Source organism: Tachyglossus aculeatus, chromosome 1 (genome assembly GCF_015852505.1).
Source record: "Tachyglossus aculeatus isolate mTacAcu1 chromosome 1, mTacAcu1.pri, whole genome shotgun sequence".
Lineage (NCBI taxonomy): Eukaryota > Metazoa > Chordata > Mammalia > Monotremata > Tachyglossidae > Tachyglossus > Tachyglossus aculeatus.
Genome location: NC_052066.1, coordinates 4,126,917 through 4,148,997, shown reverse-complemented (window position 1 = coordinate 4,148,997; position 22,081 = coordinate 4,126,917).

The following is a 22,081-nucleotide window of genomic DNA, read 5'->3' as shown; positions in this document are numbered from 1 at the left end:
ATTCCGGCTCCGCCACTCGTCAGCTGTGTGACTATGGGCAAGTCACTTCACTTCTCTGGGCCTCAGTTCCCTCATCTGTCAAATGGCGATTAAGACTGTGAGCCCCACGTGAGACAACCTGATCACCTTGTATCCCTCCAGCGCTTAGAACAGCGCTTTGCACATAGTAAGCGCTTAACAAATGCCATTATTATTATTATTATTCATTCATATTTCATTCAATCGTATTTATTGAGCGCTTACTGTGTGCAGAGCACTGGACTAAGCGCTTGGGAAGCGCAAGTTGGCAACATATAGAGACGGTCCCTACCCAACAGCGGGCTCACAGTCTAGAAAGGGGAGACAGAGAACAAAACAAAACATATTAACAAAATAAAATAAGTAGAATGAATATGTACAAGTAAAATAAATAAATAAACAGGGTATTATTATTCTCTGGGCCTCAGTGACCTCATCTGTAAAATGGGGATTAAAACTGTGAGCCCCACATGAGACAACCTGATCACCTTGCATCCCCCCCCCCCCAGCGCTTAGAACAGTGCTTCCCACATAGTAAACACTTACGGCTCAGTGGAAAGAGCCCGGGCTTTGGAGCCAGAGGTCCTGGGTTCGAATCCCGACTCCGCCCCATGTCAGCTGTGTGATCTTGGGCAAGTCGCTTCTCTGGGCCTGTGACCTCATCTGTAAAATGGGGATGAAGCCTGTGAGCCCCACGTGGGACAACCTGATCACCCTATATCCTCCCCAACACTTAGAACAGTGCTTTGCACATAGTAAGCGCTTAACAAATGCCAATTATTAAGCGCTTAGTCCAGTGCTCTGCACACAGTAAGCGCTCCATAAATACGATTGATTGATTGATTAACAAATGCCGTCATTATTATTATCATGTCCCGAACGTTTTTGTAGCATAATGATGCGGGCAGCGGAGTGAAGTGTGGACTGGAGTGGGGAGAGACGGGAGGCAGGGAGGTCAGACAGGAGGCCTCTTCCTCCCTTCAAGGCCCTACTGAGAGCTCACCTCCTCCAGGAGGCCTTCCCAGACTGAGCCTCCTCCTTCCTCTCCCCCTCCTCTCCCCTCCATCCCCCCCTCCTTACCTCCTTCCCTTCCCCACAGCACCTGTATATATGGATAGATGTTTGTACGGATTTATTACTCTATTTATTTTATTTGTACATATTTATTCTATTTATTTTATTTTGTTAATATGTTTTGTTCTCTGTCTCCCCCTTCCAGACCGTGAGCCCACTGTTGGGTAGGGACCGTCTCTAGATGTTGCCAACTTGGACTTCCCAAGCGCTTAGCCCAGTGCTCTGCACACAGTCAGCGCTCAATAAATACGATTGATTGATTGATTGATTAGTCCAGTGCTCTGCACACAGTCAGCGCTCAATAAATACGATTGATTGATTGATTGATTAGTCCAGTGCTCTGCACACAGTCAGCGCTCAATAAATACGATTGATTGATTGATTGATTGATTAGTCAGTGCTCTGCACACAGTCAGCGCTCAATAAATACGATTGATTGGTTGATTGATTGATTAGTCCAGTGCTCTGCACACAGTCAGCGCTCAATAAATACGATTGAATGAATGAACGAATGAGGCCGATGCAGTCATGCAGGCGGGAGAGGAGGAGCGATTGGATTAAATGCCCATTGTAAGCGCTGAATAAATATTATCGATTGATGGTGACCCTCCTTTTCGGGGTGTCTGTCCGCTCCCCCTCCCCACGACCATTATTTATTTTATTTTGTTAATATGTTTTGTTTTGTTCTCTGTCTCCCCCTTCTAGACTGGGAGCCCGCTGTTGGGTAGGGACCGTCTCTAGATGTTGCCAACTTGGACTTCCCAAGCGCTTAGTACAGTGCTCTGCACACAGTAAGCGCTCAATAAATACGATTGATTGATTGATTGATTGATTGACCATTACCCGGGCAGGAATTTGGGATGGGGGAAGGTGGCTAGGGTTGGGGACCGCCCAACAACACATGGTCCGGGCAATGGCTATCAAGATGAGCCCACTGTTGGGTAGGGACTGTCTCTATATGTTGCCAACTTGTACTTCCCAAGCGCTTAGTACAGTGCTCTGCAAACAGTAAGCGCTCAATAAATACGATTGATTGATTGATTGACTGATGCCCCCCTCAATGCCCCCCTTGGGGGCACAGCATGGAGACCCCAGACTTTTGGCATTGACAAGAGTCAGCGACCTGTCAATCGATCTGTCAAACGTACCTTTCAAGGGTCTACTATGCGCAGAGCACTGTACTGAACACTTGGAAGAAGAAGGTAATAATAATTTAATTGTTTTGGTATTTGTTAAGCGCTTAGTATGTGCCAAGCACTGTTCTAATCACGGGGGTGGGGGGATAAACAAAGTGATCAGGCTGTGGGGCTCACAGTCTTCATCCTCATTTTCCAGATGAGGGAACTGAGGCACAGAGAATGATGATAATAATAATAATAATAATAATAATAATAATAAATAATAATAATAATAATAATGGCATTTATTAAGTGCTTACTATGTGCAAAGCACTGTTCTAAGCACTGGATGGGGATACAAAGTGATCAGGTTGTCCCCCGTGGGGCTCACAGTCTTCACCTTCATTTTCCAGATGAGGGAACTGAGGCACAGAGAATAATAGTAATAATAATAATAATATGGCATTTATTAAGTGCTTACTATGTGCAAAGCACTGTTCTAAGCGCTGGGGAGGATACAAAGTTATCAGGTTGTCCCCCGTGGGGCTCACAGTCTTCATCCTCATTTTCCAGATGAGGGAACTGAGGCACAGAGAATAATAGTAATAATAATAATAATATGGCATTTATTAAGTGCTTACTATGTGCAAAGCACTGTTCTAAGCGCTGGGGGGGATACAAAGTTATCAGGTTGTCCCCCGTGGGGCTCACAGTCTTCATCCTCATTTTCCAGATGAGGGAACTGAGGCACAGAGAATAATAGTAATAATAATAATAATAATAATGGCATTTATTAAGTGCTTACTATGTGCAAAGCACTGTTCTAAGCGCTGGGGAGGATACAAAGTGATCAGGTTGTCCCCCGTGGGGCTCACAGTCTTCACCTTCATTTTCCAGATGAGGGAACTGAGGCACAGAGAATAATAGTAATAATAATAATAATATGGCATTTATTAAGTGCTTACTATGTGCAAAGCACTGTTCTAAGCGCTGGGGAGGATACAAAGTTATCAGGTTGTCCCCCGTGGGGCTCACAGTCTTCATCCTCATTTTCCGGATGAGGGAACTGAGGCACAGAGAATAATAGTAATAATAATAATAATAATGGCATTTATTAAGTGCTTACTATGTGCAAAGCACTGTTCTAAGCGCTGGGGAGGATACAAAGTTATCAGGTTGTCCCCTGTGGGGCTCACAGTCTTCATCCTCATTTTCCAGATGAGGGAACTGAGGCACGGAGAAAAATAATAATAATAATGATAATAATAATATCATTCATTAAGCGCTTACTATGTGCAAAGCACTGTTCTAAGCGCTGTGGGGGGATACAAGGTGATCAGGTTGTCCCCCGTGGGGCTCACAGTCTTCTAGACTGTGAGTCCACTGTTGGGTAGGGACCGTCTCTATATGTTGCCAACTTGGACTTCCCAAGTGCTTAGTACAGTGCTCTGCACACAGTAAGCGCTCAATGAATATGACTGATTGACTGATTCATCCTCAGTTTCCAGATGAGGGAACTGAGGTACAGAGAATAATAATAATAATATTATTATTTGGGCAAGTCACTTAACTTCTCTGGGCTTAGTACAGTGCTTAGTACAGCGCTTAGTACAGTGCTTAAGCTAATCTTAAGCGCTTAGTACAGTGCTCTGCACATAGTAAGCGCTCAATAAATACGATTGATTGATTGATTGATTGGGCCTCAGTTACCCCATCTGTAAAATGGGGATGAAGACTGTGAGCGCCCCGTGGGACAACCTGATCACCTTGTAACCTCCCCAGCGCTTAGAACAGTGATTTGCACATAGTAAGCGCTTAATAAATGCCATTATTATTATTATTATTATTATTAATATTATTATTATTATTCATACCCATCTCCCCCTCTAGACTCAGAGCTCTCTGTGGGCAGGAATGGGTCTGTTTGTCATTCCACTGGACTCTCCCAAGCACTTAGTGGCCTTCCCAGACTGAGCCCCCTTTTTCCTCTCCTCCTCCCCATCATTCATTCAATCGTATTTATTGAGCGCTTACTGTGTGCAGAGCACTGTACTAAGCGCTTAGCATCCCCCCCGCCCTACCTCCTTCCCCTCCCCACAGCCCCTGTATATAGGTTTGTACAGATTTATTACTCTATTTATTTTACTTGTCCATATTTACTGTTCGATTTCTTTTGTTACTGATGGGCATCTAGCTTTAATTCTACTTGTTCTGACGACTTGACACCCGTCCACGTGTTTTGTTTTGTTGTCTGTCTCCCCCTTCTATTCAATCAATCGTATTTATTGAGCGCTTACTGTGTGCAGAGCACTGTACTAAGCGCTTGGGAAGTACAAGTTGGCAACCTATAGAGACGGTCCCTACCCAACAGTGGGCTCACAGTTAGAAGGCCCGTTGTTGGGTAGGGATCAATCAATCAATCAATCAATCGTATTTATTGAGCGCTTACTGTGTGCAGAGCACTGTACTAAGCGCTTGGGGAGTACAAGTTGGCAACATATAGAGACGGTCCCTACGCAACAGTGGGCTCACAGTCTAGAAGGCCTGTTGTTGGGTAGGGATCAATCAATCATATTTATTGAGCGCTTACTGTGTGCAGAGCACTGTACTAAGCGCTTGGGAAGTCCAAGTTGGCAACCTAGAGAGACAGTCCCTACCCAACAGTGGGCTCACAGTCTCTATAGGTTGCCAACTTGTACTTCCCAAGGGCTTAGTACAGTGCTCTGCACACAGTAAGCGCTCAATAAATACGATTGATTGATTGATTCCCAAGCGCTTAGTACAGTGCTCTGCACACTGTAAGTGCTCAATAAATACGATTGATTGATTCCCAAGTGCTTAGTCCAGTGCTCTGCACACCATAAGCGCTCAATAAATACGATTGATTGATTGATTGATTCCCAAGCGCTTAGTCCAGTGCTCTGCACACCGTAAGTGCTCAATAAATACGATTGATTGATTGATTGATTCCCAAGCACTTAGTCCAGTGCTCTGCACACAGTAAGCGCTCAATAAATACGATTGATTGATTGATTCCCAAGAGCTTAGTCCAGTGCTCTGCACACCGTAAGCGCTCAATAAATATGATTGATTGATTGATTGATTCCCAAGCGCTTAGCCCAGTGCTCTGCACACCGTAAGCGCTCAATAAACACGATTGATTGATTGATTGATTCCCAAGCGCTTAGCCCAGTGCTCTGCACACCGTAAGCGCTCAATAAACACGATTGATTGATTGATTGATTCCCAAGCGCTTAGCCCAGTGCTCTGCACACCATAAGCGCTCAATAAACACGATTGATTGATTGATTGATTCCCAAGCGCTTAGCCCAGTGCTCTGCACACCGTAAGCGCTCAATAAACACGATTGATTGATTGATTGATTCCCAAGCGCTTAGTCCAGTGCTCTGCACACAGTAAGCGCTCAATAAATACAATTGAATGAGTGCTCGATAAATATGACTGAATGAAGGAATGAGGGGCAGGCCTGGCGCGGTGCCAGGTGTCTGTCTGCCTCGTCTTCCCCCCTCCTCCCCGGGCAATCACTGGAAAGCCGTCAGGGAAGTCAGCACATTCCGGACAAGATTCCTCACCCCAGGGAGGCCGGGAATGGGGCAAGGCCCAAGCGGAGCCGATCCTCGGATCGTCCCCCTGGTCCGCCCGGAGAACTCCGGCTCCCAACAGGATGGATGGGCCGATGGATGGATGGACAGATGGACGGACGGACGGACCGGGAATGAGGCCTAGCAGGCCTTTAGCCTGGGCCTGCAAGCCGGGGGACACCGGGAATTTTTTTGATTCTTGTCCAATTGTATTTATTGAGCGTTTCCCCTGTGCAGAGCACTGGACTAAGCGCTTGGGAATGTACACTGCAGCAAGGAAGAGAGACAATCCCTACCAATCAATCAATCAATCGTATTTATTGAGCGCTTACTGTGTGCAGAGCACTGGACTAAGCGCTTGGGAATGTACACTGCAGCAAGGAAGAGAGACTATCCCTACCAATCAATCAATCAATCGTATTCATTGAGCGCTTACTGTGTGCGGAGCACTGGACTAAGCGCTTGGGAAAGTACACTGCAGCAATAGAGACAATCCCTACCAATCAATCAATAGTACTTATTGAGCTCAGTACAGTTTATTTATTGAGTCCAGTGCTCTGCACACAGTAAGCGCTCAATAAATACGATTGAATGATTGATTGATTGATTGAGCGCTTACTGAGCGCTTACTGTGTGCAGAGCACTGGACTAAGCGCTTGGGAAAGTACACTGCAGCAATGAAGAGAGACAATCCCTACCCATCAATCAATCAATCGTATTTATTGAGCGCTTACTGTGTGCAGAGCACTGGACTAAGCGCTTGGGAAAGTACACTGCAGCAATGAAGAGAGACAATCCCTACCAATCAATCAATCAGTCGTATTCATTGAGCGCTTACTGTGTGCAGAGCACTGGACTAAGCGCTTGGGAAAGTACACTGCAGCAAGGAAGAGAGACAATCCCTACCAATCAATCAATCAGTAGTATTTATTGAGCTCAGTACAGTTTATTTATTGAGTGCAGTGCTCTACACACAGTAAGCGCTCAATAAATACAATTGAATGATTGATTGATTGAGTGCTTACTGAGCGCTTACTGTGTGCAGAGCACTGGACTAAGCGCTTGGGAAAGCACACTGCAGCAATGAAGAGAGACAATCCCTACCAATCAATCAATCAATCATATTTATTGAGTGCTTACTGTGTGCAGAGCACTGGACTAAGCACTTGGGAAAGTACACTGCAGCAATGAATCAATCAATCAATCAATAGTATTTATTGAGTGCTTACTGTGTGCACAGCACTGGACTAAGCGCTTGGGAAGTCCAAGTTGGCAACATATAATAATAATAATAATAATAATAATAATGATAATGGTATTTGTTAAGCGCTTACTATGTGCAATGCACTTTTCTAAGCACTGGGGAGGATACAGTGTGATCAAGTTGTCCCACGGGGAGCTCACAGTCTTCATCCCCATTTGACAGATGAGGGAACTGAGGCCCAGAGAAGTGAAGTGACTTGCCCAGAGTCACACAGCTGACAATTGGCGGAGCCGGGATTTGAACCCATGACCTCTGACTCCCAAGCCCGGGCTCTTTCCACTGAGCCACGCTGCTTCTCAACAGTGGGCTCACAGTCTACCCACAACAGACTGGCTCTCTACACGTTTCCTTTTGTCGTCCATCTTCCCCTCCTAGACCGTGAGCCCGTTGTTGGGCCGGGAACGTCTCTATATGTTGCCGACTTGTACTTCCCAAGCGCTTAGTACAGTGCTCTGCACACAGTAAGCGCTCAATAAATCCGATGGAATGAACGAGTGAATGGAAAAAGCGTGGGCTTGGAAGGCAGAGGTCACGGGTTCTAATTCCGGCTCCGCCACTCGTCAGCTGCGTGACTTTGGGCAAGTCGCTTCACTTCTCTGGGCCTCAGTGACCTCATCTGTAAAATGGGGATGAAGACTGTGAGTCCCACGTGGGACAACCTGATCACCTTGTATCCCCCCGGCCCCAGCACTTGAAACAGTGCTTCGCACATAGTAAGCAGCGTGTCTCAGTGGAAAGAGCCCGGGCTTTGGAGTCAGAGGTTATGGGTTCAAATCCCGGCTCCGCCACTTAGCGGCGTGACTTTGGGCAAGTCACTTCACTTCTCTGGGCCTCAGTGACCTCCTCTGTAAAATGGGGATGAAGACGGTGAGTCCCACGTGGGACAACCTGATCACCTTGTATCCCCCCCGCCCCAGCACTTAAAGCAGTGCTTCGCCCATAGTAAGCAGCGTGGCTCAGTGGAAAGAGCCCGGGCTTTGGAGTCAGGGGTTATGGGTTCAAATCCCGGCTCCGCCACTCGTCAGCTGCGTGACTTTGGGCAAGTCGCTTCACTTCTCTGGGCCTCAGTGACCTCATCTGTAAAATGGGGATGAAGACTGTGAGTCCCACGTGGGACAACCTGATCACCTTGCATCCCCCCGGCCTCAGCACTTAAAACAGTGCTTCGCACATAGTAAGCAGCGTGGCTCAGTGGAAAGAGCCCGGGCTTTGGAGTCAGAGGTTATGGGTTCAAATCCCAGCTCCGCCACTTAGCTGCGTGACTTTGGGCAAGTCACTTCACTTCTCTGGGCCTCGGTGACCTCATCTGGAAAATGGGGATGAAGACCGTGAGTCCCACGTGGGACAACCTGATCACCTTGTATCCCCCCGGCCCCAGCACTTAAAGCAGTGCTTCGCCCATAGTAAGCAGCGTGGCTCAGTGGAAAGAGCCCGGGCTTTGGAGTCAGAGGTTATGGGTTCAAATCCCGGCTCCGCCACTTGTCAGCTGGGTGACTTTGGGCGAGTCACTTCACTTCTCTGGGCCTCAGTTCCCTCATCTGGAAAATGGGGATGAAGACTGTGAGTCCCGCGTGGGACAACCTGATCACCTTGTATCCCCCCGGCCCCAGCACTTGAAACAGTGCTTCGCACATAGTAAGCAGCGTGGCTCAGTGGAAAGAGCCCGGGCTTTGGAGTCAGAGGTTATGGGTTCAAATCCCGCTCCGCCACTTGTCAGCTGTGTGACTTTGGGCGAGTCACTTCACTTCTCTGGGCCTCGGTGACCTCCTCTGTAAAATGGGGATGAAGACTGTGAGTCCCACGTGGGACAACCTGATCACCTTGTATCCCTCCGGCCCCAGCACTTAAAACACTGCTTTGCACATAGTAAGCAGCGTGGCTCAGTGGAAAGAGCCCGGGCTTTGGAGTCAGGGGTTATGGGTTCAAATCCCGCTCCGCCACTTGTCAGCTGTGTGACTTTGGGCAAGTCACTTCACTTCTCTGGGCCTCAGTGACCTCATCTGTAAAATGGGGATGAAGACTGTGAGTCCCACGTGGGACAACCTGATCACCTTGTATCCCCCCGGCCCCAGCACTTGAAACAGTGCTTCGCACATAGTAAGCAGCGTGGCTCAGTGGAAAGAGCCCGGGCTTTGGAGTCAGAGGTTATGGGTTCAAATCCCAGCTCCGCCACTTGTCAGCTGCGTGACTTTGGGCAAGTCACTTCACTTCTCTGGGCCTCGGTGACCTCCTCTGTAAAATGGGGATGAAGACTGTGAGTCCCACGTGGGACAACCTGATCGTCTTGTACAACCTGATCATTTTGTATCCCCCCAGCACTTAGAACAGTGCTTTGCACATCATAAGCACGTAACAAATGCCATCATTATTATTATTATTATTATTATTATTTTATTATTATAGGGTTCCAATCCTGCTCTGCCCATTGTCTGCTGTGTGACCTTGGGCCAGTTATTTCACTTCTCCGGGCCTTGGTTTCCCCATCTGTAGAGGGAGGATTCACTCCTAATAATAATAATCATAAGTGGGGTGTTTGTTAAGCGCTTACTATCATCATCAATCGTATTTATTGAGCGCTTACTATGTGCAGAGCACTGTACTAAGCGCTTGGGAAGTACAAATTGGCAACATATAGAGACAGTCCCTACCCAACAGTGGGCTCACAGTCTAAAAGGCGCCTACATGCCAGGCGCTGGATAAAAGCGATTTGATGGATCTCGTGTCCATCATCATCATCAATCGTATTTATTGAGCGCTTACTGTGTGCAGAGCACTGTACTAAGCGCTTGGGAAGTCCAAGTTGGCAACATAGAGAGACGGTCCCTATCCATCAGCGGGCAAGTTAATCGGGACAGACACAGTCCCTGTCCCGCGTGGGGCTCCCAGTCTAAGTAGGAAGGAGAACATGGATTGTATCCCCACTTTAAGGTTGAGGAAACTGAGGCACAGAGAAGCGAAGCGACTTGCAAGGTCACACGGCAGGAATTCGGCCGAGCCAGAATTAGAACCCAGGTCCTCTGACTCCCAAGCCCAACTGTGAGCCCCATGTGGGACCTGATTATAATAATAATAATAATAATGATGGCACTTGTACTAAGCGCCTGGGAATTTTCAGCCACGCAAGCGCTCAGAGGAGAGCGTCACCGACGGGGTCGTCAAACTTGAATCCAGTACAGCGCCTTGCCCAGAGTGAGGCCTCAATAAACACCCTAATTATAGTCATCAACATCATTATTATTTCAACGTGACACGGAGAAGGGAATCCGGCTCTGGAAAAGAATGGGCTTCAGTAAATCCCGAAACCGGTCATTAAGCAGTAACGTATTTATTGAGCGCTTACTGTGTGCAGAGAGCGCTTGAGCACTGTACTAAGCGCCTGGGAATTTTCAGCCACGCAAGAGCTCAGAGGAGAGCGTCACTGACAGGGTCGTCAAACTTGAATCCAGTACAGCGCCTTTCCCAGAGTGAATCCTCAATAAACATCCTAATTATAGTCATCAATATCATTATTATTTCAACGTGACATGGAGAAGGGAATCCGGCTCTTGAAAAGTATGGGCTTCAGTAAACCCCGAAACCGGTCATTAAGCAGTAACGTATTTATTGAGCACTTACTGTGTGCAGAGCACTGTACTAAGCGCCTGGGAATTTTCAGCCACGCAAGCGCTCAGAGGAGAGCGTCACCGACGGGGTCGTCAAACTTGAATCCAGTACAGCGCTTTTCCCAGAGTGAATCCTCAATAAACATCCTAATTATAGTCATCAACATCATTATTATTTCAACGTGACATGGAGAAGGGAATCCGGCTCTTGAAAAGTATGGGCTTCAGTAAACCCCGAAACCGGTCATTAAGCAGTAACGTATTTATTGAGCACTTACTGTGTGCAGAGCACTGTACTAAGCGCCTGGGAATTTTCAGCCACGCAAGCGCTCAGAGGAGAGCGTCACCGACGGGGTCGTCAAACTTGAATCCAGTACAGCGCTTTTCCCAGAGTGAATCCTCAATAAACACCCTAATTATAGTCGTCAACATCATTATTATTTCAACGTGACACGGAGAAGGGAATCCGGCTCTGGAAAAGTATGGGCTTCAGTAAACCCCGAAACCGGTCATTAAGCAGTAACGTATTTATTGAGCGCTTACTGTGTGCAGAGCACTGTACTAAGCGCCTGGGAATTTTCAGCCATGCGAAAGCTCAGAGGAGAGCGTCACCGACGGGGTCGTCAAACTTGAATCCAGCACAGCGCCTTGCCCAGAGTGAGGCCTCAATAAACACCCTAATTATAGTCATCAACATCATTATTATTTCAACGTGACACGGAGAAGGGAATCCGGCTCTGGAAAAGTATGGGCTTCGGTAAACCCCGAAACCGGTCATTAAGCAGTAACGTATTTATTGAGTGCTTACTGTGTGCAGAGAGCGCTTGAGCACTGTACTAAGCGCCTGGGAATTTTCAGCCACGCAAGCGCTCAGAGGAGAGCGTCACCGACGGGGTCGTCAAACTTGAATCCAGTACAGCGCCTTGCCCAGAGTGAATCCTCAGTAAACACCCTAATTATAGTCGTCAACATCATTATTATTTCAACGTGACACGGAGAAGGGAATCCGGCTCTGGAAAAGTATGGGCTTCGGTAAATCCCGAAACCGGTCATTAAGCAGTAATGTATTTATTGAGCGCTTACTGTGTGCAGAGAGCGCTTGAGCACTGTACTAAGCGCCTGGGAATTTTCAGCCACGCAAGCGCTCAGAGGAGAGCGTCACCGACGGGGTCGTCAAACTTGAATCCAGTACAGCGCCTTTCCCAGAGTGAATCCTCAATAAACATCCTAATTATAGTCATCAACATCATTATTATTTCAACGTGACACGGAGAAGGGAATCCGGCTCTGGAAAACTATGGGCTTCAGTAAACCCCGAAACCGGTCATTAAGCAGTAACGTATTTATTGAGCGCTTACTGTGTGCAGAGAGCGCTTGAGCACTGTACTAAGCGCCTGGGAATTTTCAGCCACGCAAGCACTCAGAGGAGAGCGTCACCGACGGGGTCGTCAAACTTGCATCCAGTACAGCGCCTTGCCCAGAGTGAGGCCTCAATAAACACCCTAATTATAGTCATCAACATCATTATTATTTCAACGTGACACGGAGAAGGGAATCCGGCTCTGGAAAAGTATGGGCTGCAGTAAATCCCGAAACCGGTCATTAAGCAGTAAAGGTATCTATTAAACCCCCACTCCGTCCCGGAGACTGTGGTAGACAGGCTGGTCGGATCACACCCACGATCCCATCTTGTTGAGTGGCGTAACCGGCCCCGTCCGTCGATCAGTCCGTCGATGGTATTTACTGAGCGCTGATTGTGTGCGCAGCAGTGTACTAAGCGCTCGGGAGAGCACGGCGTAACGGAGTTTCCCCGTGCCGAGAAGTGGGCTGGTCTGACGGGCCGAACCCGGGCCTGAGAGCCAGGAGGACCAGGGTTCATCATCATCATCATCATCAATCGTATTTATTGAGCGCTTACTATCATCATCATCATCATCATCAATCGTATTTATTAAGCGCTTACTATGTGCAGAGCACTGGACTAAGCACTTGGGAAGTACAAATTGGCAACATCTAGAGACAGTCCCCACCCAACAGTGGGCTCACAGTCTGAAAGGGGGAGACAGAGAACAAAACCAAACATACTAACAAAATAAAATAAATAGAATAGCTATGTACAAGTAAAATAAATAAATAAATAAATAGAGTAAAAAATATGTACAAACATACACTGTACTAAGCGCTTGAGAAGTACAAATTGGCAACATCTAGAGGCAGTCCCTACCCAACAGTGGGCTCACAGTCTGAAAGGGGGAGACAGAGAACAAAACCAAACATACTAACAAAATAAAATAAATAGAATAGATATGTACAGATAAAATAAATAAATAAATAAATGGAGTAAAAAATATGTACAAACATACACTGTACTAAGCGCTTGGGAAGTACAAACTGGCAACATCTAGAGACAGTCCCTACCCAACAGTGGGCTCGCAGTCTGAAAGGGGGAGACAGAGAACAAAACTAAACATACTAACAAAATAAAATAAATAGAATAGATATGTACAGATAAAATAAATAAATAAATAAATAGAGTAAAAAATATGTACAAACATACACTGTACTAAGCGCTTGGGAAGTACAAATTGGCAACATCTAGAGACAGTCCCTACCCAACAGTGGGCTCGCAGTCTGAAAGGGGGAGACAGAGAAGAAAACCAAACATACTAACAAAATAAAATAAATAGAATAGATATGTACAAATAAAATAAATAAATAAATAAATAAATAAATAAATAAATAGAGTAAAAAATATGTACAAACATACACTGTACTAAGCGCTTGGGAAGTACAAACTGGCAACATCTAGAGATGGTCCCTACCCACCAGTGGGCTCACAGTCTGAAAGGGGGAGACAGAGAACAAAACCAAACATACTAACAGAATAAAATAAATAGAATAGCTATGTACAAATAAAATAAATAAATAAATAGAGTAAAAAATATGTACAAACATACACTGTACTAAGCGCTTGGGAAGTACAAACTGGCAACATCTAGAGACAGTCCCTACCCAACAGTGGGCTCGCAGTCTAAAAGGGGGAGACAAAACCAAACATACTAACAAAATTAAATAAATAGAATAGATATGTACAAGTAAAATAAATAAATAGAGTAATAAATCTGTACAAACATATATACATCTATACAGGGTTCTAATCCCGGCTCTGACTCTTGTCTGCTGGGTGACCTTGGGTGAGTCATTTTACTTCTCTGGCCCTCAACGCCCTCGCCTGGGAAAGGGGAGTGAGAGGGTGAGCTCCTCAGCGAAACGGGGGCCGTGTCTGACCCGATTAGCTTATATAATAATAATAATTTTGGTATCTGTTAAGTGCTTACTATGTGCCGAGCACTGTTCTAAGCGCTGGGGGAGATACAAGGTCATCAGGTTGTCCCACGTGCGGCTCACAGTCTTCATCCCCATTTGACAGATGAGGGAACTGAGGCCCAGAGAAGTGAAACGACTTGCCCAAAGTCACACGGCTCATAAGTCACGGATCCGGGATTAGAACCCATGACCTCTGACTCCCAAGCCCACGCTCTTTCCACTGAGCCACGCTGCTTCAGGGCCTAGTACATCCCGGCGCTTAGTACAGTGCCTGGCATAGAGTAAATGCTTAACAGAAACCACGATAATAATAATGATAATGGCAATTATTAAGCGCTTACTACGTGCAAAGCACTATTCTAAGCGCTGGGGGAGGTTATAAGGTGATCAGGTTGTCCCACGGGGGGCTCACAGTCTTAATCCCCATTTTACAGATGAGATAACTGAGGCACAGAGAAGTTAAGTAACTTGCCCAAAGTCACCCAGCTGACAATTGGCGGAGCCGGGATTAGAACCCACGACCTCTGACTCCAAAGCCCGGGCTCTTTCCACTGAGCCACGCTGCTTTATTCCCAATCCATCAGTTGGTGGTATTTATTGGGCGTTTACTGGGAAGCAGCATGGTCCAGTGGGTAATAATGATGGCATTCTTTAAGCGCTTACTATGTGCAAAGCACTGTTCTAAGCGCTGGGGAGGTTACAAGGTGATCAGGTTGTCCCACGGGGGGCTCACAGTTTTAATCCCCATTTTCCAGATGAGGGAACTGAGGCCCAGAGAAGTGAAGTGACTCGCCCAAAGTCACACAGCTGACAATTGGCTGAGCTGGGAGCAGGGTAGAGCCTGGGTTTGGGAGTTGGAGGTCATGGGTTCTAATCCCGGCTCCGCCACTTATCTGCTGTGTGACTTTGAGCAAGTTGCTTAACTTCCCTGTGCCTCAGTTACCTCATCTGGAAAAGGGGGATGAAGACTGTGAGCCCCACACGGGACAACCTGATCACCTTGCATCCCCCTCAGTGCTTAGAACAGTGCTTGGCACAAGGTAAGCAAGCAGAAGCAGCGTGGCTCAGTGGAAAGAGCCCGGGCTTTGGAGTCAGAGGTCATGGGTTCGAATCCCGACTCCGCCACATGTCTGCTGTGTGATCTTGGGCAAGTCACTTAATCAATCAATCAATCGTATTTATTGAGCGCTTACTATGTGCAGAGCACTGTACTAAGCGCTTAGCACTGTACTAAGCGCTTAGCGCTGTACTTAACTTCTCTGGGCCTCAGTTATCTCATCTGTAAAATGGGGATGAAGACTGTGAGCCCCACGTGGGACAACCTGATCACCCTGTATCCTCCCCAGCACTTAGAACAGTGCTTTGCACATAGTAAGCACTTAACAAATGCCAATTATTATTATTATTCTTATTAAGGTAAGCACTTAATACTGTTATTATTATTATTATCATTATTATTATTATTACTGTGTGCAGAGAAGAACACTTTCTTAAGTATTAAGTATTGCTTAAGTATTAAGCACTTAATACTGTTATTATTATTATTATTGTTATTATTATTATTATTATTATTATTATTATTATTATTATTATTACTGTGTGCAGAGAAGAACACTGAGTACTTGGGGAAGTACGCAAGAGAGCCGGTGGACACAAGGATCATTTTGTTCCTCCATGCCACAGTTCAAAACCTGTTCTTTTCTTTGTCTTTTTCTTTTAATGGTGTTTGTTAAGCCCTTATTCTGTGTCAAATGCTGTCCTAACGTCTGGGGTAAGTACAAGTTAATTAATTAATTCATTCAATCATATTTATTGAGTGCTTACTGTGTGCAGAGCACTGTACTAAGCGCTTGGGAAGTCCAAGTTGGCAACATAGAGAGACGGTCCCTATCCATCAGCGGGCAAGTTAATCGGGACAGGCACGGTCCCTGTCCCGCATGGGGCTCCCAGTCTAAGTAGGAAGGAGAACATGGATTACTCACAATCATATTTATTGAGCGCTTACTGTGTGCAGAGTACTGTACTAAGCGCTTGGGAAGTCCAAGTTAGCAACACATAGAGACGGTCCCTACCCAACAGTGGGCTCACGGTCTAGAAGGGGGAGATAGAGAACAAAACAAAACATAGTAAGCGCTTAACAAATGCCATTATTATTATTAACCGCTCAATAGATCAATCAATCAATCGTATTTATTGAGCACTTACTGTGTGCAGAGCACTGTACTAAGCGCTTGGGAAGTCCAAGTTGGCCACATATAGAGACGGTCCCTACCCAACAGTGGGCTCACAGTCTAAAAGGGGGAGACAGAGAACGAAACCAAACATACTAACAAAATCCCACTTTAAAGTTGAGGAAACTGAGGCACAGAGAAGCGAAGTGACTTGCAAGGTCACACGGCAGGAATTCGGCCGAGTCAGAATTAGAACCCAGGTCCTCTGACTCCCAAGCCCAGGCTCTTGTTACTAGACCACACTGCTTCTGCCTCCTCTTTAGACTGTAAGCCCCATGTGGGACCTGATTATAATAATAATAATGATGATGGCATTTGTTAAGCGCTTACTAAATAATAATGAATAATAATAATAATGGCATTTGTTAAGTGCTTACTATGTGCAAAGCACTGTTCTAAGCGCTGGGGAGGTTACAAGGTGATCAGGTTGTCCCACGGGGGGCTCACAGTCTTCATCCCCATTTTACAGATGAGGGAACTGAGGCACAGAGAATTTAAGTGACTTGCCCAAAGTCACACAGCTGACAATTGGCAGAGCTGGGATTTGAACCCATGACCTCTGACTCCAAAGCCCGGACTCTTTTCCTAAATTTATTTATTTATTTATTTTACTTGTACATTTCTATCCTATTTATTTTATTTTGTTGGTATGTTTGGTTCTGTTCTCTGTCTCCCCCTTTTAGACTGTGAGCCCACTGGTGGGTAGGGACTGTCTCTATGTGTTGCCAATTTGTACTTCCCAAGCGCTTAGTACAGTGCTCTGCACATAGTAAGCGCTCAATAAATACGATTGATTGATTGATTGATTTTCCACTGAGCCACGCTTACCAAGCACACTGTTCTAAGCGCTGAGGGGGATACAAGGTGATCAGGTTGTCCCACAGGGGGCTCACAGTCTTCATTCCCATTAGACAGATGGGGGAACTGAGGCCCAGAGAAGTGAAGTGACTTGCCTAAAGTCACACAGCCGGCAAGCGGCGGAGCTGGGATTAGAACCCACGACCTCTGACTCCCAAGCCCGGCTCTTTCCACTGAGCCACACTGCTTCTCTGATTATCTTGTATCCACTTCAGCATTTAGTACAGCGCTAGGCACATAGTAAGTGTCAGCTGTGTGACTTTGGGCGACTCACTTCACTTCTCTGGGCCTCAGTTCCCTCATCTGTAAAATGGGGATTAAGACTGTGAGCCCCCCGTGGGACAACCTGATCACCTTGTTTCCTCCCCAGCGCTTAGAACAGTGCTTTGCACATAGTAAGCGCTTAATAAATGCCATTATCATTCTTATTATTATCAAATACCACAATTATAAATAATAATGGCAATCATAATCATGACTGTGAGCCCACTGTTGGGTAAGGACCGTCTCTATATGTTGCCAATTTGTACTTCCCATGCGCTTAGTACAGTGCTCTGCACACAGTAAGCGCTCAATAAATGCAATTGATTGATTGATTGAGTGTGGGATTTATTTAGCGCTCACTATGTGCCAAGCTCTGTACTAAGCGTTGGGGTAGATAGAAGGTAATGAGGTTGGACACAGTCCCTGTCCCACACGGGGCTCACACTCTAAGGGGAAGGGAGACCATCATCATCATCATCAATCGTATTTATTGAGCGCTTACTACGTGCAGAGCACTGTACTAACCGCTTGGGAAGTAAAAATTGGCAACATATAGAGACAGTCCCTACCCAACAGTGGGCTCACAGTCTAAAAGGGGGAATTTAGGGAGACCAGGGATTAAATCCCCATTTTACAGAGCAGGAAACTGAGGTAAAGAGAAGCACCGTGGCCAGTGCGGCGGCGTGGCTCAGTGGAAAGAGCCCGGGCTTGGGACTCGGCGGTCACGGGTTCTAATCCCGGCTCTGCCACTTGTCAGCTGTGTGACTTTGGGAGAGTCCTGTGTATATGTTTGTACATATTTATTACTCTATTTATTTTACTTGTACATATCTATTCTATTTATTTTATTTTGTTGGCATGTTTGGTTTTGTTCTCTGTCCCCCCCTTTTAGACTGTGAGCCCACTGTTGGGTAGGGACTGTCTCTATATGTTGCCAATTTGTACTTTCCAGGCGCTTAGTACAGTGCTCTGCACATAGTAAGCGCTCAATAAATACGATTGATGATGATGATGATGATGATGATGATGATGATGATGAAAAGAGCATGGGCTTTGGAGTCAGAGGTCATGGGTTCAAATCCCCACTCTGCCAATTGTCAGCTGTGGGACTTGGGGCAAGCCACTTCACTTCTCTGAGCCTCAGTTCCCTCATCTGGAAAATGGGGATGAAGACTGTGAGCCCCACGTGGGACAACCTGATCACCTTGTATGTTTGGTTTTGTTCTCTGTCTCCCCCTTTTAGACCGTGAGCCCACTGTTGGGTAGGGACTGTCTCTAGATGTTGCCAATTTGTACTTTCCAGGCGCTTAGTCCAGTGCTCTGCACACAGTAAGCGCTCAATAAAGACGATTGATGATGATGATGATGAGTCGCTTCACTTCTCTGGGCCTCAGTTCCCTCGTCTGGAAAACGGGGATGAGGACTGTGAGCCCCACGGGGGACAACCTTGATTACCTTGTAACCCCTCACCAGCGCTTGGTGAGAACAGTGCTTGGTGCAAAGTAAGCGCTTCACAAATACCAAGATAATTATTATTATTATGTCACTCACCTCCTCAAAAAACTCCAGTGGTTGCCTAGCAACCTTCGAATCAAGCAAAAACTCCTCACCCTGGGCTTCAAGGCTGTGCATCCATCCCCTGGCCCCCTCCTCCCTCAATCAATCAATCAATCAATCAATCAATCAATCGTATTTATTGAGAGCTTACTCCCTCACCTCCCTTCTCTCCTTCCCCAGCCCAGCCCGCACCCTCCGCTCCTCCACCGCTCACCTCCTCACCGTTAGGCCTCGTTCTCGCCTGTCCCGCCATCGACCCCCGGCCCACGTCCTCCCCCGGGCCTTGAATGCCCCCAATCCCTCTGCCCATCCGCCAAGCTCGCTCTCTTCCTCCTTTCAAAGCCCTACTGAGAGCTCACCTCCTCCAGGAGGCCTTCTCAGTCTGAGCCCCTTCCTTCCTCTCCTCCTCGTCCCCCTCTCCATCCCCCCCATCTTACCTCCTTCCCTTCCCCACAGCACCTGTATAGATGGATATATGTTTGTACATATTTATTACTCTATTTATTTTACTTGTACGTAGCTATTCTATTTATTTTATTTTGTTAGTATGTTTGTTTTTGTTCTCTGTCTCCCCCTTTGAGACTGTGAGCCCACTGTTGGGTAGGGACCGTCTCTCTATGTTGCCAACTTGGACTTCCCAAGCGCTTAGTACAGTGCTCTGCACACAGTAAGCACTCAATAAATACAATTGATTGATTGATTGATTGATCCAAAAGCCGCAGAGCGAGGCTAGTGGAAATCTAGGTAGCAGGCCGACCTTGTCCACTTGAACTTGTCCGTTAATCTCCTCACCATTAGGCCTCGTTCTCGCCCGTCCCGCCATCGACCCCCGGCCCACGTCCTTCCCCCGTCCCGGAATTCCCTCCATCCTCAAATCCGCCAAACTATCTCTCTTCCTCCCTTCAAAGCCCTACTGAGCGCTCACCTCCTCCAAGAGGCCTTCCCAGCCTGAGCCCCCTTTTCCTCTCCTCCTCCTCCCGTCCCCATCGCCTCCCGTCCTGTCCCGCATCACTTGTGTATAGATGTACAGATTCTATTTATTTGCATTAAGGCCTGTTCACTGTGTATATATATCTATAATTCTGTTTATTTCATTCATTCATTCAATCGTATTTATTGAGCGCTCACTGTGTGCAGAGCACTGTACTAAGCGCTTGGGAAGTCCAAGTCGGCAACATATAATAATAATAATGGCATTTGTTAAGCGCTTACTGTGTGCACAGCACTGTTCTAAGCGCTGGGGGGGATACAAGGTGATCAGGTTTGTACTTCCCAAGTGCTTAGTACAGTGTTCTGCACATAGTAAGCGCTCAATAAATGCGATTGATGATGATGATGATGATCAGGTTGTCCCATGTGGGGCTCACAGTCTTAATCCCCATTTTACAGATGAGGAAATGGAGACTCCGAGAAGTTAAGTGACTTGCCCAAGGTCACACAGCAGACATTTGGCGGAGTTGGGATTCGAACCCATGACCTCTGACTCCAAAGCCCGTGCTCTTTCCACTGAGCCACGAGAGATGGTCCCTGCCCAACAATGGGCTCACAGTCTTGAAGGGGGAGACAGACAACAAAACAAAATAATAGCATTTATTAAGTGCTTACTATGTGCAGAGCACTGTTCTAAGCGCTAGGGAATGTACAAGGTGATCAGGTTGTCCCATGTGGGGCTCACAGTCTTCATCCCCATTTTACAGATGAGGGAACTGAGGCCCAGAGAAGTTAAGTGACTTGCCCAAAGTCACACAGTTGACAAGTGGTGGACCCGGGATTTGAACCCATGACCTCTGACTCCAAAGCCCGTGCTTTTTCCACTGAGCCACGCTGCTTCTCTAACAAAACATGTGGACAGGTGTCAAGTTGGAACAATCAATCAATCGTATTTTTTGAGCACTTACTGTGTGCAGAGCACTGTACTAAGCGCTTGGGAAGTCCAAGTTGGCAACATATAGAGACGGTCCCTACCCAACAGTGGGCTCACAGCCTAGGAGGGGGAGACAGAGAACAAAACAAAACATATTAACAAAATAAAATAAGTAGAATAAATATGTACAAGTAAAATAAATAAATAGAGTAATAAATACGTACAAATAGAACAAATAGAATTAAAGCTAAATGCACATCATTAACAAAAGAAATAGAAGGGTAAATATGTACAAGTAAAATAAATAGAGTAATAAATCTGTACACGTGCTGTGGGGAGGGGAAGGAAGCAGCGTGGCTCAGTGGAAAGAGCCCGGGCTTTGGAGTCAGAGGTTGTGGGTTCAAATTCCAGCTCCGCCGCTCGTCAGCTGTGTGACTTTGGGCAAGTCACTTCACTTCTCTGGGCCTCAGTTACCTCATCTGGAAAATGGGGATTAAGATTGTGAGCCCCACGTGGGACAACTTGATCATCTTGTATCCTCCCCAGCGCTTAGAACAGTGCTTTGCACATAGTAAGCGCTTAACAAATGTCATTATTATTATACTATCGATACCTGTTTACTTGTTTTGATGTCTGTCTCCCCCCTTCTACACTGTGAACCTGCTGTGGGCAGGGATTGTCTCTCTTTGTTGCTGAACTGTATTTTCCAAGTGCTTAGTACAGTGCTCCGCACACAGTAAGCGCTCAATAATAGTTTAGTGGAAAGAGCGTGGGCTTGGGAGTCAGAGGTCGTGGGTTCTAATCCCGACTCCGCCACATCATTCATTCATTCAATCGTATTTATTGAGCGCTTACTGTGTGCAGAGCACTGGACTAAGTGCTTGGGAAGTACAAGTTGGCAACATCTAGGGACGGTCCCTACCCAACAACAGGCTCACATTCTAGAAGGCGGAGACAGACAACAAAACCGAACAATCAATCAATCAATCAATCAATCGTATTTATTGAGCGCTTACTGTGTGCAGAGCACTGTACTAAGCGCTTGGGAAGTACAAGTTGGCAACATATAGAGACAGTCCCTACCCGACAGTGGGCTCACGGTCTAGAAGGGGGAGACGGAGAACAAAACCAAACATATTAACAAAATAAAATAAATAGAATAGATACGTGCAAGTAAAATAAATAAATAAATAAATAGAGTAATTAATATGTACAAACATATATATATATACTTGTACAGAACAAGTAGACAGATGTCAATACCATCAGAATAAATGGCATTATAGCTATATACACATCATT